General features: G+C 44.5%; 1 long non-coding RNA gene across 1 annotated transcript; it reads left to right on the top strand.

The window, feature by feature from the left end:
- The first annotated feature begins 10,810 nt into the window (after positions 1-10,810).
- LOC148113213 (uncharacterized) lies at positions 10,811-15,374 on the top strand. The gene is made up of 3 exons (XR_015728539.1): positions 10,811-10,853; positions 15,046-15,119; positions 15,268-15,374. It is a non-coding gene; the product is annotated as an uncharacterized LOC148113213 (long non-coding RNA).
- The last annotated feature ends 1,626 nt before the right edge of the window (positions 15,375-17,000 follow it).

A 17,000-nucleotide genomic window follows, 5' to 3' on the forward strand; every position in this document is an offset into this window, starting at 1 on the left:
GTTATGCCGATGCGGATTGGGCTGGCGATACCTCATGTAGAAAAAGCACATCTGGTTATTTATTTTTCCTTAACGGTTGTCCAGTTTACTGATATACTGGCAAACAAGATCTAGTAGCCACTTCAACAACAGAGGCAGAATATGTTTGTCTATCTAAGGCAGCAAATAACCTTGTATGGTTTAATGATTTACTTTCTGATATTTGGACTTTGCCTTTTATTATGCATGAAGACAATAAAGCTGCTATCGAAATATCTAGGTCTGATGCTATTGGACAAAGGTCCAGACATATAGATATAAAGTTTAAACATGTGAGACAATTATCTCAAGATGGATTTATCAAAGCAGTTCATTGTGAAACATCAGAGCAAATAGCTGACATATTAACAAAGCCTTTGCCGTCTAAGCAACATAAATACTTGACCTCTAAATTACATGTCTTATATTGTTCTGAATCTGATTGTAATTGTTGTATTATGTCGAATCGGCATTTAGAGGGGGATTTGTCACAAGTAAATGCCTTATTCTCCATTATGTAAATAGTACATGAACAGGGTATCAGGGGTTAACTTATTCTTCACCTCTTAATGTATTCATATTTCACCACTCCCATATCCAGCTCCACCCATTGTATATATAAGGAGCCGCATACGTCCATTTTGTGCTTCTATCTGTGAATATTCAGTGAATATAGAATGCCTTATATAAATAAATAGTGATTTATTTGAATTTATAACTCTCAACTTATTTATTGAGTCTGATCCTGAAAATATCGTCACAGGGAATGTAGGAGGGGGGATTTAGTAGAGGAGTTGTTGGTAGACATAATAGCATTCTTCCTGTCGGTCAAAGTCAGGGCAATCCGGCATCTGGAGAAGGAGTGGTCGGAGTGCTTAGTTGAGATGGGATGGACGTTGATTGGAGCATGTGATTGACTGAGGTGTGAGGGGATGGTTTTGGGGGTTTTGGTTTACTGAGGGAAAACCCGGACCTTTCAGATTCAGGTTTTCCCAGATGTGCCAGTTTACCTATTCTAGTAAAGAGAACTTTGGAAAATGCTTGCTTCCATGTCTTTACTCGGAGTTGGGGTTTTCTGGAATGCTGACAATTACCTAGTTTGGTTTCTTGCAGAAACATCTGCAAGAAAATAACCAAGCTCAGAGAACACCATGGGCCACTCACTTGGAAGTATGTCAAAACAGAGGCAGTTAAGTCTAGTGGTGAAGGCACCAGGTTAGAAAGCAGGAGACTGTGAGTTCTGGTCCCACCTTGTCCATGAAAGCTGGTTGGAGGACTTTGGATCAATCACCAGGAGAGGATGATTTCTAGTCCTGCCTTAGGCCTAAGAGCTGTCAGGATGACTTTGGGCCAACCACCAGGAGACAGCAAGTTCTCGCCCCACCTTAGACATGAAAGCCGGAGGGATGACTTTGGACCAATCACCAAGAGATGGTGAGTTCTAATCCTGCCTTAGCCATAAAGTACAGCTGGGTGACTTTGGGCCAATCCCTCTCTCTCAGCCCAAAGCACCTCACAGAATTGTTGTTGTGGGGAAAATAGGAGGAGTAAGGCATGTTGGATATGATTGCTGCCTTGAGTTATTTATAAAAATAATAAAGATGGAATACAAACAAATATCTTGCCCACCAAAAATATAACCAAAAATTATCCATTCTTAGAGTAAACTTTTCAAGATATTGTCTTGAAACCGCTACCCTGCAGACTGAAATTATTGTTGGGGATTGTTCTGAAGGGGTGATAGCTGGATTTTTAGGAGCATAATACGCCTCTGGAACAATTCCTAAACTGGCAACAGTTTATAGATTATTGCATGACACTAGCATAGAGGAGAGCGAAAAGCTGTCCTTTGGCCTGTCACCCCAACTACTTTCTAATGAACATATATAGTCTAACAATGTGATTTTTCATGCCACCGCCTATTTCCCCCCCTTTTTAACAGGCACTTCATGCATACCTCATATTTTTTACCTATAAATTTAAGTTTTACCTGGCTTTAAAATAAATTCCTTCTAAATTCCTTCTAAATTCCCCAGCAAATGAAGTGACTGGCTAGAAAATTGCAATTTCATCTAGAGAGTTTTATTATGCTAATAAATGTCAGGGTTTTCAAATAAAGGAACTGCTTTTTCTCCCCACAAAAATAATGCGGAAAAAAAATCAACTCTCAGCCAACTCATAGAATACCGGTGCAAGGAAAATCTTGACCATATATAACTAGAAGTAGCAACCATCTAATAGAGAAGGACTTTTTGTTGTTCGTTATGAAGTCGTGTCCGACCCATCGCAACCCCATGGATAATGTTCCTCCAGGCCTTCCTGTCCTCTACCATCCTCCGGAGTCCATTTAAGCTCACACCTACTGCTTCAGTGACTCCATCCAGCCACCTTGTTCTCTGTTGTCTCCTTCTTCTTTTGCCCTTAATCTTTCCCAGCATTAGGCTCTTCTCCAGTGAGTCCTTCCTTCTCATTAGGTGGCCAAAGTATTTGAGTTTCATCTTCAGGATCTGGCCTTCTAAAGAGCAGTGTCAGCCTCTATGATGCTTGCTTGCTATCGGCTACCATAGTAATGGGGGTGGGGGATGTGAGCTGGAGAGAGATTGCCCTGGGTGAACAAATAGGGAGAATTGCTCCTATGTTCTACTGCACAGCTGTATGGACTTGTTTATGTCCAGTCAAGGTCAACCATCTCGGAATACCAGATGGACAAAAACACCTGAAGATGCTGCCCACATGACACCAATTGGAATGGGGATTGGACATTTACCCTGGGTCTTTGGGGGAGGGACTTGGGGATACTTTCAATATGTAACTTTTGCCCCTTTTGCTTCAGATCTTGCTTTTCTTTTGTTGCTATCAGTTCAAATTCAGTAAAAGTACCTTTGTCTACAAACATGGAGTTGGGGTTTTCCTTTCTTGAGTTTTGACCGGAGGCATGCCTGACATTAAGTAAGAGCTGTTTTATCAGCCAACCCTGAGAAAACTCTACCATGGGGGCTGAGCAAAGAATGTCTAACTAAGGCAGTGACCAAGAGAACATGGGAGCTGCTGGCTTGACTCCAATCCAGTCCCACTGCAGCTGGGAAGCATCAGAGTGGATGTCTGAATTACAGCTTGAAGAAAAGGTGGTTAGAGCCAAATGGTAACTGGGCATAGGATGGATGGAGACTCCCAAGGAGATTCCCCCTGGAGTAACAGCTGCCAGACACTGGCGTGGAAAGGCTGCCTGGCAGGAAGGTGACAAAGAAGACCTCCTGCTGACTCAAGCCCTGCATTTCCTGCAAGAAGCTCTTGAAAGTTGGAGAACACATGAAAGGTATGCCTTGCCTGTGCGTGAGGAGCTGAGCAACTGGGGGGGGGGAGCAGAAGCCACTGCATACCCAAAGGAGATTCCTAGAGCTCATCCAGAGCCAGCGCAGGCTGCAGGAACTCAAGTGGTGGCTGCAGTCCAGGCCCCCCTGGTGGGGGGGGGGTTAGGCCCCTGGAGGTGCCAAATTCCAAAGGTTCCTCAGCTAGCAGTAAAATACAGAGGAGATCCCAAGGCTTTGGGATTCCTCCTAGCCCAAGTTTGGAATCATATGCAGGAGTATGGGGCAGATTTTGCTTCAGAAGTGGCAAAAGTGAAGTGTGTCACCATGGCCCTGGAGGGGACAGCAGCTGAGTGGATGGTGGCCCTTCATATTGAGGATTCCCCACTGCTGAGGGACTATGACCTGTTTATGACAGCCTTCCGAGTGCACTTTGATGATCCCTTAGCTGAACGAAAGGCTAGAACCAGGATGAAACCCTAAACCAGGGGCAGAGATTGGTGGTCAAATACACCCAGAAATTTTTGTGAGCTGGTTTGCTATAAGCAGGGGTGGTCCCAGGAGGCCCTGATGGAATGTTACAAGGATGGCCTCAATTAGGATGTCTACCAAAGCTGTTGTTCCCGAGGGCCCCCCTGAGATCTGCAGTGCTGGTATGTGTTGGCAGCTGAGGTCGAAATTGACCTGGCCAGAGATCGGTACCATGGGGGTGGCAGCTGGAACAAGCCTTCCCCTTCCACCCTGAAAGAGGCCCCTAGAGCTATCAAAGGGGGGGGGCAACATCCAAGCCCAGATCCACAGCATGCTTCAGATGTGGGAAGAAGGGGCACTGAGCTGCTGATTGTTTCACCAAGCCTAGCTCCAAGCTGACCCCTGCTGGAGGGAATAGAGATGAGAAGCCACCAGCAAAGAACCGCAAAATGGCTCTGAAAGGTGTGGGGGCAGCCCACTTTGTGACCGAGCCAGTTGAGATGAGGATGGGGGACTACCAAGAGACTTTGAGTTTTATTGTGGCCCCTGGAATGGAATGGCCCCTCTTGCTCAGATTACCCTGGCTCCAGTAATGGAACTCTCATGTGAATTGGAAGAAGAGCTTGTTGTGCATCCCCTCCACCCAGGAGGGAAGGAAGCGGGGAAACTCCTCTGCATAGCCAAAGCCACAAAGGAGCTGGAAGTGGCAGTGAGCGAATGCATTGCTGGGGAGGAGAAAATCCCTAAGGAATATTAGGACCTCAGGGAGGCATTCAGCGAGAGGGCATCAGATGTGCTCCCACCCCATTGCCCCATGGACTGCAGTATAGAAATCCTCCCAGGGGTGAAACTCCCTAAACCAAAGATCTACTCCATGACCCCTCATGTGCTGGAGGAATTGTGAACCTTTATTGATAAAAACCTAAAATGGGGTTTCATCCAACCAGCTAGGCCATGAGTGGCCGTCTCAGGTATCTGGTGGCACTTCCAACATCTAGCTGATTTGTCTTTAAACATCTTTGCCAACCTTGCCAGTGGAAGATGCCATCTTTAAACCTATATAAAACATCTTATATAAATTCTCTTTATATGCAGTTGACATCGTTAATTTATAATTCCTGTCCCACAGTTTCTGCCATTTATCTAGTTCTATCGTATAACCAAATTTTTCACCCATTCTATCATTGTCTCCTTTACTTGTTCCTCTGCTAGCTTTTCACATAGTAAATAATTAGGAAAGGCATGGCTAGTGTCACAGCTGGATGATGTATCTCTTGGGATCTCCAAGGGCAGCGCCAAATCCACTTGTTGGAACGGTCCATTGGGACTGGAATTGCCTTGGAGGGGTGATTGAGGAAGAAAGTGCATTCTGGGGGTTACAGAAGTCTGCAAACTCCCTAATTGACCCAGAGAAGGCTCTCGAAGTCTATGGAGTGGAAGAGACAGCTGTTATGGGCTGGATCAAAGCTGGGCCAGCCACAGGAAGGAAGCTTTTAAGAGAGAGACTGTCAGTGTGATCGATCTGGGTGAGAGATTTCCAGTTGGTTTTTTTTGCTAGAAGTGGGGTGAAAGTCCCCTGGGGAAACAGCTGGTGTAAGTGGGGCTCCAAAAGGAGGTGGGTTTGGTTTTTTTCCCCTCCACCTCCCCTGAAAAGTGGCAAGAAGAGCTTTTGCCATTTTGGAACAGGAAGTTAAAACTTTTAGAAAAAGAGTGAAAATATTTTTGACTTAAAAGCTGGACTGGGAACCTCAAAGATATTATTGGACTGTAGAGAAACTTTGACCACCACAATATTTGGATAAATAGAGCTGCCTTTTTTGTATTTTTACAAAAAAAGAATCAAATGGACTTACTGAAACATAAACTGAGCTTGATGGATAAAGAAGACCGAGCAAGGAAAATTAAAAGTGCTAAACAAAACTTTTTTGAAAATGCGAATAAACCAGGAAGATGGTTGGTGTATAAACTGAAAAAAGAGAAAGAAAAGAAATTGATAGATAAGTTAATGGACCATGATGGGAAAACTTACTACCAAAACGAGGATAAGAAGAAAGTGATCCAAAGTTACTACAAGAATTTATATGATCAGGAGTCAATATCAGAAGAGAAAATAAAACAATAGTTAGAAAAAGCAGAGCTATCTAAAATACCTGAATCAGTCAAAGCAATGTTAGAACAACTTCTAAAGGCAAGCTGTGCCTTAATTGTTCTCTTAGGAAATTTCTCCTTAATTCCAGGTTGCTTCTCTCCTTGATTACTTTCCATCCATTGTTTCTTCTCTTGCCTTCTGGTGCTTTGGAAAATAAGTTGACCCGCCTCTTCTTTGAGGCAGCCCCTCAAATATTGGAATGCTGCTATCGTGTCTCCCCTAGTCCTTCTTTTGTCTAGACTGGCCAGACCCAAATCCTGCAACCATTCTTCATATGTTTTTGTCTCCAGACCTTTGATCATCTTAGTTGCTCTTCTTTGCACTTTTCCCAAAGTCTCAACATCTGTGGTGACCAAAACCAGATGCAGACACCTTACCTTGTTACCTTACTAAGGATTTATAAAGAAGTACTAATACTTCACATTATTTTGATTATATGCCTCTGTTTATACAGGCAAGGATTTTGTTAGTTTTTTTGGCTGCTGCCACACACTGCTGGCTCATATTTAATGGTTGTTTCAGTTCATCAACAACATTGTCAACTACTGCATAAACTGGGAGCGGGGGGAGACAGTTGCTGGTAGCCAACCTATTATCCAGAATATTTCTGTGAGAGAAAAGGATGAAAAATGTAGTGAAATTCTCATCAGCTTGATAAAGACAAGCTTTGCTGTATTTTTTTTTTAAAGTGCCAGTAGTTTGCAAATACCCTTCATATTGCTGTATGTTGTAGACCCAATTATTGTAATACATGTTCAGCCTTCAAATATTGTCAATGATCTTAGTGGAGAGATATAGCCAGTTCCTCTAAAAATATAGCAACAGGCCGACCTAAGCAAGTTTAACATTTAACCAGGAAATCCCATGGATGTGGGTTTGGCTTAATCTCCAAAGAATACAGGTAGTCCTTTAATTTACAGCAGTTCATTTAGTGACCTTCTAAGTTACAATGGCACTGGAATAATGTGAATGATGTAGGTGTTGTGGCTCCGTTGCCTGAGCCTGGGCTATCAACAGATGCAGACTCTGAGAGTGAGGAAGAAGAGTTGGCAAGTTCTCCCTCTCCAGGACCCTCCTCTCTGGCAATGCCTCCGGAGGACACCGAAGGCCAAATGATAGGCTCAGAGCCAAGCACGTCCCCGCAGCCACAGGTGGACAGCAACGAAGAAGATAAGTGCTGGCTGGACCTGCGACAGAGGCGCAGGGAGAAGCGTGCACAGCAGAAGGGAAGGCGTGCCAGAGATTAGCTGAGTCACTGGACCACACCCCACAGGGTATAAATGTGGGTGTGGTAGCCGGTTCAGTTTGTGATGAGCAAAAACTGGAAATACTCCATGATCTCTGCGTTACTGGACTTTGCCTGCTTTATCGGACTGCATTTGGATTAATCCTTGTATTGTTGACACTCTGCCTGTTTTATCGGAATGCTTGCAGTCTAATCTTTGTTTTGTGTGAGTAAAGTCTGAATTGGCAGCTAGCCACTGGGTTGCTGCCAGCTTTATCTTCAAAGAGTTTTGTCGTGTGGCTTATTAACTCCGGGCCGTCTGTGGGGGTGCGTGTGGGATACAGGGACAGAACAGTAGGAATAGTACAGGGTCAGCTATATGAACACTGAAGGACCCTTTTTATTCACATTATTATAAGAAAGAAATGTGCTTGTTTAGAGATTACACTAAGTCAGCTAAATTCCATTCTTGGTAATATATATTTTCTGAGGGGCCTAGCTGTCAAGGATGCAAGGACATCCAAATGTAATATATATCTTCTGAGGGGCCTATGTCAAGGATGCAAAGACATCCATCTGAAACAAAAAGTTACTTATTAGCCAAAGCAGTCATGAATCTACGCATCAGCAATTACAGAACTAAGGAAGGTTGTTTAGCTAAAATAATCTTATGAACTAGAAAATAATGAAAGAATTTAGTAATTAGAAAGTGTCAATTATCATGTAACAAATGTATGTTAACCATATATGGAAAACTGCTATGCTCGCAAAATCCTTTGTCTTGAAGATGTATAAAAGCAGTTGTATCAGAGCTCTTCTTGGTTCAGAATTGCAGATACAAATCTGGTTCTGAAACTGCGCAATAAAACTGTCTCTGGCTGGCCCAGGAATGTTGTTTGGTCCCATCATTCCATAACAGGAAAAAGTGACTTATGATCATTTTTCACACTTTCATCTTTAGTAGCCTCCCTGTGATCATGTGGTCTAAATTCAGATGCTCCGCAACTGGTTCCTACTTATGACCGTTGCAGTATCCCAGGGGACACGTGATCCCCTTTTGAGACCTTCTGACAAGTAAAATCAATGGGGAAGCCTGATTCACTTAACAACCAGTTTATTAACTTAGCAACCACAGTGATTCTCTTAACCACGGTGGCAAGGAAAGTCGTAAAATGGGACAAAAGTCACTTAAGAAATGTCTCACTTAACAACAGAAATGTTGGGCTCCATTGTGGTCGTAAATCCAGGACCATCTGTGTAATGCGAAACTGTTTTGTGAAGAAAATAACAAGAAAATAACAAGATGCCCTGAAGTCAGCTCAGCTCAAAAGAGGGTTGATTCAGTTGCCTCTTCATAAACTGAGTGATTTGAAACCAGTTTGCAACGTAACCAGTCATTTAGCTATATATAAAGTAACAGGACTATGCTCAAAATTAAGTCTCTTCTTCAATAGATATCTTCTATTTTCAAGTTTTATATCGAACAGACTTCAGTAACCTCTTGGTTAAAAAAGGCAGGATCAAGGAATGAGAAAGAGGAGGAGGAAGGCTGTTACACTGAACTTCCAAGGTAAATTTAAAGTATAGATTTGGGATTGCAGAAGGATTTAATGATCAGGAAGGAATGCATTCCCAGGACTATATAATTTTCTGTCCTTTGGACATTGCTTGAATTATGATTATATGAAGCCATTGTCTTAATTAAAAAGCATCAAACTAGTGCCTTTTGCTTTGTTTACATCATAAAACAGAGAGATGTTAAAACTAATTGCTAATCACCATTTTCCCCCTTAAAAATGTATCCTCTACTGCAAAATCCTAGGAACCTAAAATTAGTCAAAGTACTATAAAAATGATCCACAGGAAGATAATAATTGAAATATCAGGCAATAAAATAAATCTCACCATGAAATAATACCAACTTCATTGTTATTTAATAAAGGTAAAGATATCATTGTTATTTAATGGTTGGGTGGAATATTTTCCCCAATGCAGATATGAAAGAAGCCGTCTCATAAAAAGAATATATATGTGTGTGACTGCGAATGCATGTGTGTGTGTGTGTGTGTGTGTGTGTGTATGTGTAATATAATGACAAATATACCCAATAATGAATAATAAAATGCATTATTTTATAATGTTATTATGCATTCATAAATAATAATATCCAATAATAAATGAAACTATTGTAATCAGTTTTGTTACATCTGAAATGGAAACTCTTCCTTCATTAGGGCAGTCTACCTTTAAAAAAGAAAGCTATTATTATTAAAGAGTAAGTGATAGACTTAAGGAACTCATACCTGGTCTCTACTCATAGTTTGAACTAGTTGCGAGTTTCTCCCGTCGCCTCCTGATACAGATCCCAAGAAACATTCTAGATATGTACTGTCTGCTACAATGTCCTACCTGTCAATGACTACTTTAGCTTCAACCACAACAATACACGAGCACACAATAGATACAAACTTAAGGTAAACCGCTCCAAAATCGATTGCAGGAAATATGACTTCAGCAACAGAGTGGTCAATGCCTGGAATGCACTCTGTGGTTACTTCTCCAAGCCCCCAAAACTTTAACCTTAGACTGTCTACTGTTGACCTCACCTAAGAGTTCTGTAAGGGGTGTGCATAAGAGCACCAGAGTGCCTTCCATCCCTGTTCCTTTTTATTCATATCCTTCATGTATTCACAATTCATGTTTATACTTTTATCTGTTATCCTATATACGCTTGACAAATAAATAAATAAAAATAAAATTGGAATGGAATGGAACACCTCTAGACCATCATTCAAGAAGCAAAAAATACTCCAATCAAAGAACTACCAACTCTGACAATCAAGAAATAAATGACAGGCCAATGAAGGAACCACCAAGAACACTGACAGGGCAAGTATATAAAATGAGAGCGATCCCCACTGCCTACTAGCACTGATGATGTTACTTAGTTTGGTCATGAAATGACCAAGAAAATATTCAAACTCAGAGAGCACTAAGGACCCCACAAATAGATCTGTTTCTGTATTCTGGCATCTGTTTTAAAAAAAATGCAGAAACATCATAGGAATCTGTCCTTGTTTTGTAGGTCTTCAGAACAATTTTGCTAGGATTAGAAGTTCAGGACATTGCAAAGATATTCCCCCAAAGTTTTTGTATTCTAGATGAATCTCTGAACTCTTGGAGATTAATCACACTCAAATAAAAAACAAGTCCTTATATAATTTTTAATCTAGTCTGACAGAAGCACGGTATGAAGTTATTAAACGCTTAATATCTCTTGGGAAACCATCCAAATGTCAGATTGTATAATACCATGCCATATTTCGCAAAACCAGAAGCTGGTTTATATCTCTCTCTATGAAGTAATACTGAGGGAGATCATTGTGGATTACAAGCTTTGGAAAATGTCAGTTGCAAATTGCAACAAATCCCATTATTATCAATATCGTGGCATTGGTTTAGAATAAAAAGGCTGGCATGATGCATTTAATTCCCTTTGACGACAACCATGTTATTTGTAGCTGTTACGAGGGTTGGTGGATCGGGCCCAATAAAGAGACTTGAGTCATCAGGTAAAATATCTCTCTTTTATTCACAGGTTCATCACATCATCACTGTTCACATTAGGATGAGGAACATGGAGGAGTGTGCCCACCTTTTATACCTGTGGGCGGGGATTCAGGTAAGGAGGGGTCTATGGGAGTGGCTGACCAGGTGGGTGTCTGGGTTAACCCCTGCACTACCGAGCTATAGCTAATCCCTGGCACAGGTAGGGCATTTATGCCTGACAAATCCCCCTCTAAATGCCTGACCCGTGTCTGTAGGCCTGACTGACTGGTTGGTACCCTGAGGCGGATGTTGAGTTTGGAAACTAAGTGTGAGTGTTGTTTGCCCTGTAGAGATTTTGTGAGTATGTCTGCCGTCTGTTCTTCTGTCTCGCAGTGTATGGCTTTTATGAAACCGATTCTGGAGAGCTGCCTAACGTGCTTATACTTTATGTCTATGTGCCTTGATCTTTGCCCTACAGCGTCAGACATGGATATTTCTATGGCGGCCTTGTTATCTTCGTAGATATTTATTGGGTAGGCTGGTTCTCTCCACACGCTGGCGAGTAGGTCGTCGAACCAGATGAGATTGTTGGCGGCTTTGGAGAGGCATATGTACTCAGCTTCAGTAGTCGAGGTTGCCACCAAGATTTGTTTACCTGTGTACCAATGCACGGGACTGTTATTTAAGTAGAATATGTACCCAGATGTGCTTTTCCGGCCTTTGGCATCTCCGGCCCAGTCGGCATCGGCGTAGCAGGAGAGGATGGGTTCGTTGGATTTTTCAGGTTCTAGGGTTAAGCATGCATTGACACTTTGTTTTAGGTACCTTAGCACTCTTTTCACTGCGTCCTAGTGATATGTGGTGGGTTTGCTCACATGCCTGGACAATAAATTAACTGATAGGGCAATGTCCGGTCTTGTCCAGTTAGCGATATACAGGAGGGAGCCTATGACTGACCTGTATAGTGTGTTGTCTTCAAATCCGGGTGATTCATCATGCATGTTTTTTAGGAAGTCTGCCTGCATTGGTGAATCACATCCCTTGGCGTCTGCCATGTTGCACTTATGGAGTAACTCTTCTATTTTCTCTTTCTGTGACAGTTGGAAGCCTTTTGGTGTTTGGTTGACCTGTACCCCCAGGTACCGATTTATCCTTCCAAGGTATTTTAGGGTGAAGTGTTCGCCCAGCCTGCTGGCGAAGGTGTCGCGGTTCCCTTTGTGTTTGCTGATGTATAGTATGTCATCCACGTAAACTAGGATGTACTCTGGTGAGTCCCCCTCCTTCCTGGTGAAGAAACAGTTGTCAGCTATGGTTGCTGTGAATCCCATAGACTTCAGGGCCTCCACCAGGCACTCGTACCAGCGCTTGCCTGATTGCTTTAGCCCGTACAGGCTCTTGTGAAGTAACCAGGTGTCCCCTCTGCTGGTTTCTTTGCTGTGGGGCGCTCTGATGTATATTTCTTTATCTAGGTTGGCGTGCAAGTAGGCAGTCTGCACGTCAAACTGGTGTACCTCCAGTCCTAGCAGGGATGCAATGACCAGGGCGCTTTTGACGCTCTCTGTCCTTACGGTGGGTGAATATGTGTCAGTGTAGTCCTCTGGGAACCTTTGAGCAAACCCCTGGGCAACTAATCTTGCTTTGTATAGACTTTGGCCACCCTCTAAGTTCTTGACCTTGAAGATCCATCGGGTGCCTATTGCGCTCTTGCCCTCTGGGACTTTGGATGGGGTGTAGACCTTTAGCTTCCTCAGGCTATCCAGTTCTTTGGTCATGGCTAGCTCCCACTTTGTCCTTTCTTCCTGGGGTAGCCTCAATACCTCTTCGTAGGAATTTGGTGTAATGTGATTCGTGTGCACGTGCATCACGTAATCATTTAGCCTCCTGGGTAGCTGATTTCTGGTTGACCTGACCAGTCTGTCTACTGTCTGTTCAGTGTCATGTAGGTACCTGGCCTCTCTTTGCGTCAGTGAGTCTATATTTATCTTGGGATGATTCTCTTTCCATCCCTCAATCTTAATGTTTTGGAGGTTGGGTTTGGGCCTGCTCTCTTCCTGCCTATCCACTGTCTCGCTTTCGTTTTGAGCTTGCTCAATTTGACTGCCCTCTCACTTGGTGGGTACCTCATTTAAGTGTATTCTGGACCAGTTGGCTTGCTCATGGAATGCTGCTGTCCTAGAGACCACAAATCTATTGTTGCTGTCCACAAACCTGAAGCCCTTGGTTCCTGGCTCGTATCCCATAAACCTCAGTCTTCTGGATACCTTGTCCCCTTTCTTGCGCAACTGCTTGGGTATGTGTACATCAGCAGTCACACCGAACACATGTAAGTGTGCTATCTGTGGCTTCTTGTGATACATGATCTCGTATGGTGTTTTGTCTATCACACTGGACCATGTTCTGTTGAGTGTGTAGTTGGAATAGACCAGGGCTTCGGACCAGAAGTGTTGGCCAATGCCCGCGTCCTCTAAGGCGCACCTGACCATCGTTTGGAGCGTGGAGTTCCGTCATTCTGCGACCCCGTTCTGAAAGGCGGAAAACGGGGATGACGTAAAGTGGATCACGCCTTTGGACCGGAGCCAATGGGAGAAGTCCTTAGATAGAAACTCAGATCCTCTGTCGGTCATGATTTGTTTGATTCTGGTGTTGTTTTGGGTTTCTACTCTTTTATAAAACTCTTTGAATTTTTGGAAGGCCTCATCCTTTTTTCTTAAGGTGTAGACGAAGCCATATCGACTATAGTCGTCTACTATGGTGAGGAAGTACCTTTTCTTATAATTTATGGATGGCCTTAGGGGTCCTACCAGGTCCATGTGGACTAAGTCAAATATTTGTTTGGCGGCACGTAACGACTTCTTGGGTCTGGGTTTTACCTTTAATTTTGAACATTTGCACACCGAGCACTCGAGGTAGTGTTCACAGTTCTTTATTTTGATGCCCTCGGTACAATTGGCCATTTTCTGGATCACGGGAAAACTGGCGTACCCTAGCTTCTGGTGTAGCAGATGAGCACAGTCGTCATGCATGGGTTTGCCTACTGAGGGCCTCCTTTGGGTGTGTCTGTTGTGTTGTGTTTCTTGTGTCGTGTTACCATCGTTATCTATCTCTCTCCCTTCTGCCTGTTTCCCCTCAGTCCCGTTTTGGCCAGTGTCCTCTGTGTTCTCTGAACTGGTGTACACGCTGTGGGTGTTATTCTCACAGAAATTTATGTAAGGTAACCCTTGGCTGACAGTTACTCTTCCTATATCTTCCCCATCTTTGCTAACTTTAACATTACCTTTTGTAAAAGTCACCTCTACTCCTGATTCTTTGCTAAGCTTTACTGCGGCTAGGATGTTGTGGGGTATTTCCGGGACTAGCAGTACCCCCTCTATTTTCCCTACGTCTGGCAATGTAACTGTCCCTTTTCCCGTCACTCTAACCTGGTTTTGGTCCGCAACTTTGATGGAAAAGTCTTCCCTCTTGAATGATGAGAGTAGTTTCTGGTTGTATGTGGTGTGGTTGGAGGCTCCCGAGTCCAGGAGCCACGAGCTGGCGTCTTTGTCTTGGTGTGTGGTGTGTGTGTGCTCCCCTATCCCGTATAGAGATCCTGTCCTGCTGTCGCGCGAGCTGTCTCTGTTCCCCCTTCTATCCCTGGGATTGGGTGAGTCCCTACGCCTATACCTTTCTTCAGATGCGTGCCTTTCCGTTTGTCTGTACTTATGCTCTGGCCTGCCTCTCTCCCTATAGTTCTTGGGGCAGTCCCTTTTGATGTGTCCCCTTGACCCACAGATGTAGCATTCTGGCGTGTTGTGCTGTTTCTCTTGGAAGACTACTCTTTTTTCACTCTTATGTTCTCTGGGAGGGCCGGGGCAGCTCCTCCTCAGATTATCTTCCGCGATAAGCTTGTTGGATAGCTTCTCCACGGATAGCATTCCTAGACTAATGGTGTCTAAGTGTGTCAAGAAGTTATTCCATGAGTGATCTAAAGAATTAATTATGACGCTCTTCATGATCTGGTCGGAAATAACTTCTCCCCTAAGGTGTAGCTCTGCTCTGGTACCGCTCAAGGACACTAGGTGCTCACTCATGGGGGTCCCTGGCTTAAGTCTGGCAGAAAAGAAGTCTTTGGAAATTTGGGTGGTGGTGGACACACTCTCACTGTAAAACAACCCAAACATTTTCCCTATAATTTCTGATACTGTGAGGTTGTGGCCAATACAGTGGTAAATTGTGGGGGATATGCTGGCAATTAAGAGATAGAATGCCCTATGGTGCATGCAATCCAGCTCTAAAGTCCATGGTCTCTCTGGGGGGTCATTAATAAAATGAGACATATTCTCTTTTAGGAATACCACCTGGAGTTGCTGTGACCACTCTAGAATATTACCCCCATCCATCCTCAACTTGGGAAAGTCAGCAGGTAAGTTCCCAGCACTATTAGTAAAATTACTTACTGCTGGCTGCTGTCCATGGTTCCTTATGTGCCTATAGCAGCAGTAAGGCATGGGAACGCTTGCCGGTAGTTTAAAAGTCCCGCTTTGTAATTTTTTTCTTTTTTCTTCTTCTAGGCGGAAGAGCGCATGTGCGAAGTCCATTTCAGCTCTGCCGTCGTCGTGGAAGGATCTATTTATCGCGGCTCCGCTGTAGAGGCCTCTGCTGGACGGGTAGGCCTCGGCTTCGGTCTTGGGTGTCCAGGTGTGGTCCGGAAGGTGTCGTCCTGCTGCTGCTTCCTCGAGGCGAAGATCCTGGCGGCGCTGATGCTCCGGCGATGGCGGTAAGTAGCTGCCCCAGTCCCCGCGATCCGGGTTGCGCGGCTTGGGCGATCGGGGGCATGGTGTCCCTGGGGTGCGAAGGTGGGCTGGTGAGCTGGCATGGGCGTCGGTGGCTCTCCGGTGGGTGCTCCGTTGCACTTCTCCCCGTCCCTCCTTCCGTTTCGGCCTCCCTGGTTTCTCCTTCGTAATTTTGAGGCCCGGGCCGAAGGCCGCGGCAAGGGTCTTCATGGCCCTATCTACTTGCCGCTCGCTGGGTGTGTACCAGGGGTCCGAGTCCGATTCTGCCCCCTCTCCCCGGTCACTCTCTTCATGATTCATGGTCCGGCATTTTTCGCGCGCCGGCCATTTTGAATCCTGGCTGCCGATTGGTTGAAGGTCGGCCATCTTGTCCGAGCACGTGGACAAAGATGGCCGCCGTTTCAAATTTAGAGCGGGGCTTTGGGTCTCGGTGGCCGTTGGAAGTGCCCTTTTGGGCAATCCACTCACCGAGTCCAGCTCCTCGAGTTCTGAGTCCGAGCCTTCTTCGCTCCTTGCTGCCTCGCGGTCGATTATGAAGCTCCGCAGGTCGGCAAGGAGGTTTTTGTCACCGGCACTCTCCTTCAACAGCTGCAAGACGTCGAGTCGCAGCTCCTCTTCTTCTTGGTCGCCGTGGTGGGCCCTTTTCCCTTTCTCGATCTCCCCCTTTTCTTCCATTGCGGTGGTTTTGGGGGTGGTTGAGGTTCCTGCCTTCCCTGGCGAATCCGATGGGTTGCTTTCCCGTTGCTTCGGGGGTGTCGCCATTCTGCAGGTAGGTATGGGTCCTTGTCTTGCGGCTTGGGATCGCTGGGCCTTACCAACCATCCTCTGCTACCATTTTGTTACGAGGGTTGGTGGATCGGGCCCAATAAAGAGACTTGAGTCATCAGGTAAAATATCTCTCTTTTATTCACAGGTTCATCACATCATCACTGTTCACATTAGGATGAGGAACATGGAGGAGTGTGCCCACCTTTTATACCTGTGGGCGGGGATTCAGGTAAGGAGGGGTCTATGGGAGTGGCTGACCAGGTGGGTGTCTGGGTTAACCCCTGCACTACCGAGCTATAGCTAATCCCTGGCACGGGTAGGGCATTTATGCCTGACAGTAGAAATCCAAGAGAAATGGATGTGAGATCCGAAACGTTTTTAATGATTCCTGGTGTACAAGTAGGTAGTTTGGAGTGGGTTGTATGAAGCATACAATGGTGGCCATCCTCACTGTTCAATGCAAGGATAAATACCCTCTTTTGCATACAACAGAGGAATGGATCACTATGAGAAAGGAACAATCTTTCAATTTGGAAACAGACTTCTGGAATGGATTGAAAGCATTCCCACCCTGCAAAGTTATTTAACTGATTATTTATTCCAGTTTGGAGATTGTGATGCTACTGTTTGCTGCAGAGGAACAGAGGCACACATGACAGCTTATTATAATGTAAAGATTAAGTATAGCTGTGGCAATATCACAGGGCTTGTCAGGCATGGGTCCACGTGTGAAGGTTCAATTA

The sequence above is a fragment of the Pantherophis guttatus genome, chromosome 6, assembly GCF_059756535.1.
Source record: "Pantherophis guttatus breed Tessera chromosome 6, ASM5975653v1, whole genome shotgun sequence".
NCBI lineage: Eukaryota > Metazoa > Chordata > Lepidosauria > Squamata > Colubridae > Pantherophis > Pantherophis guttatus.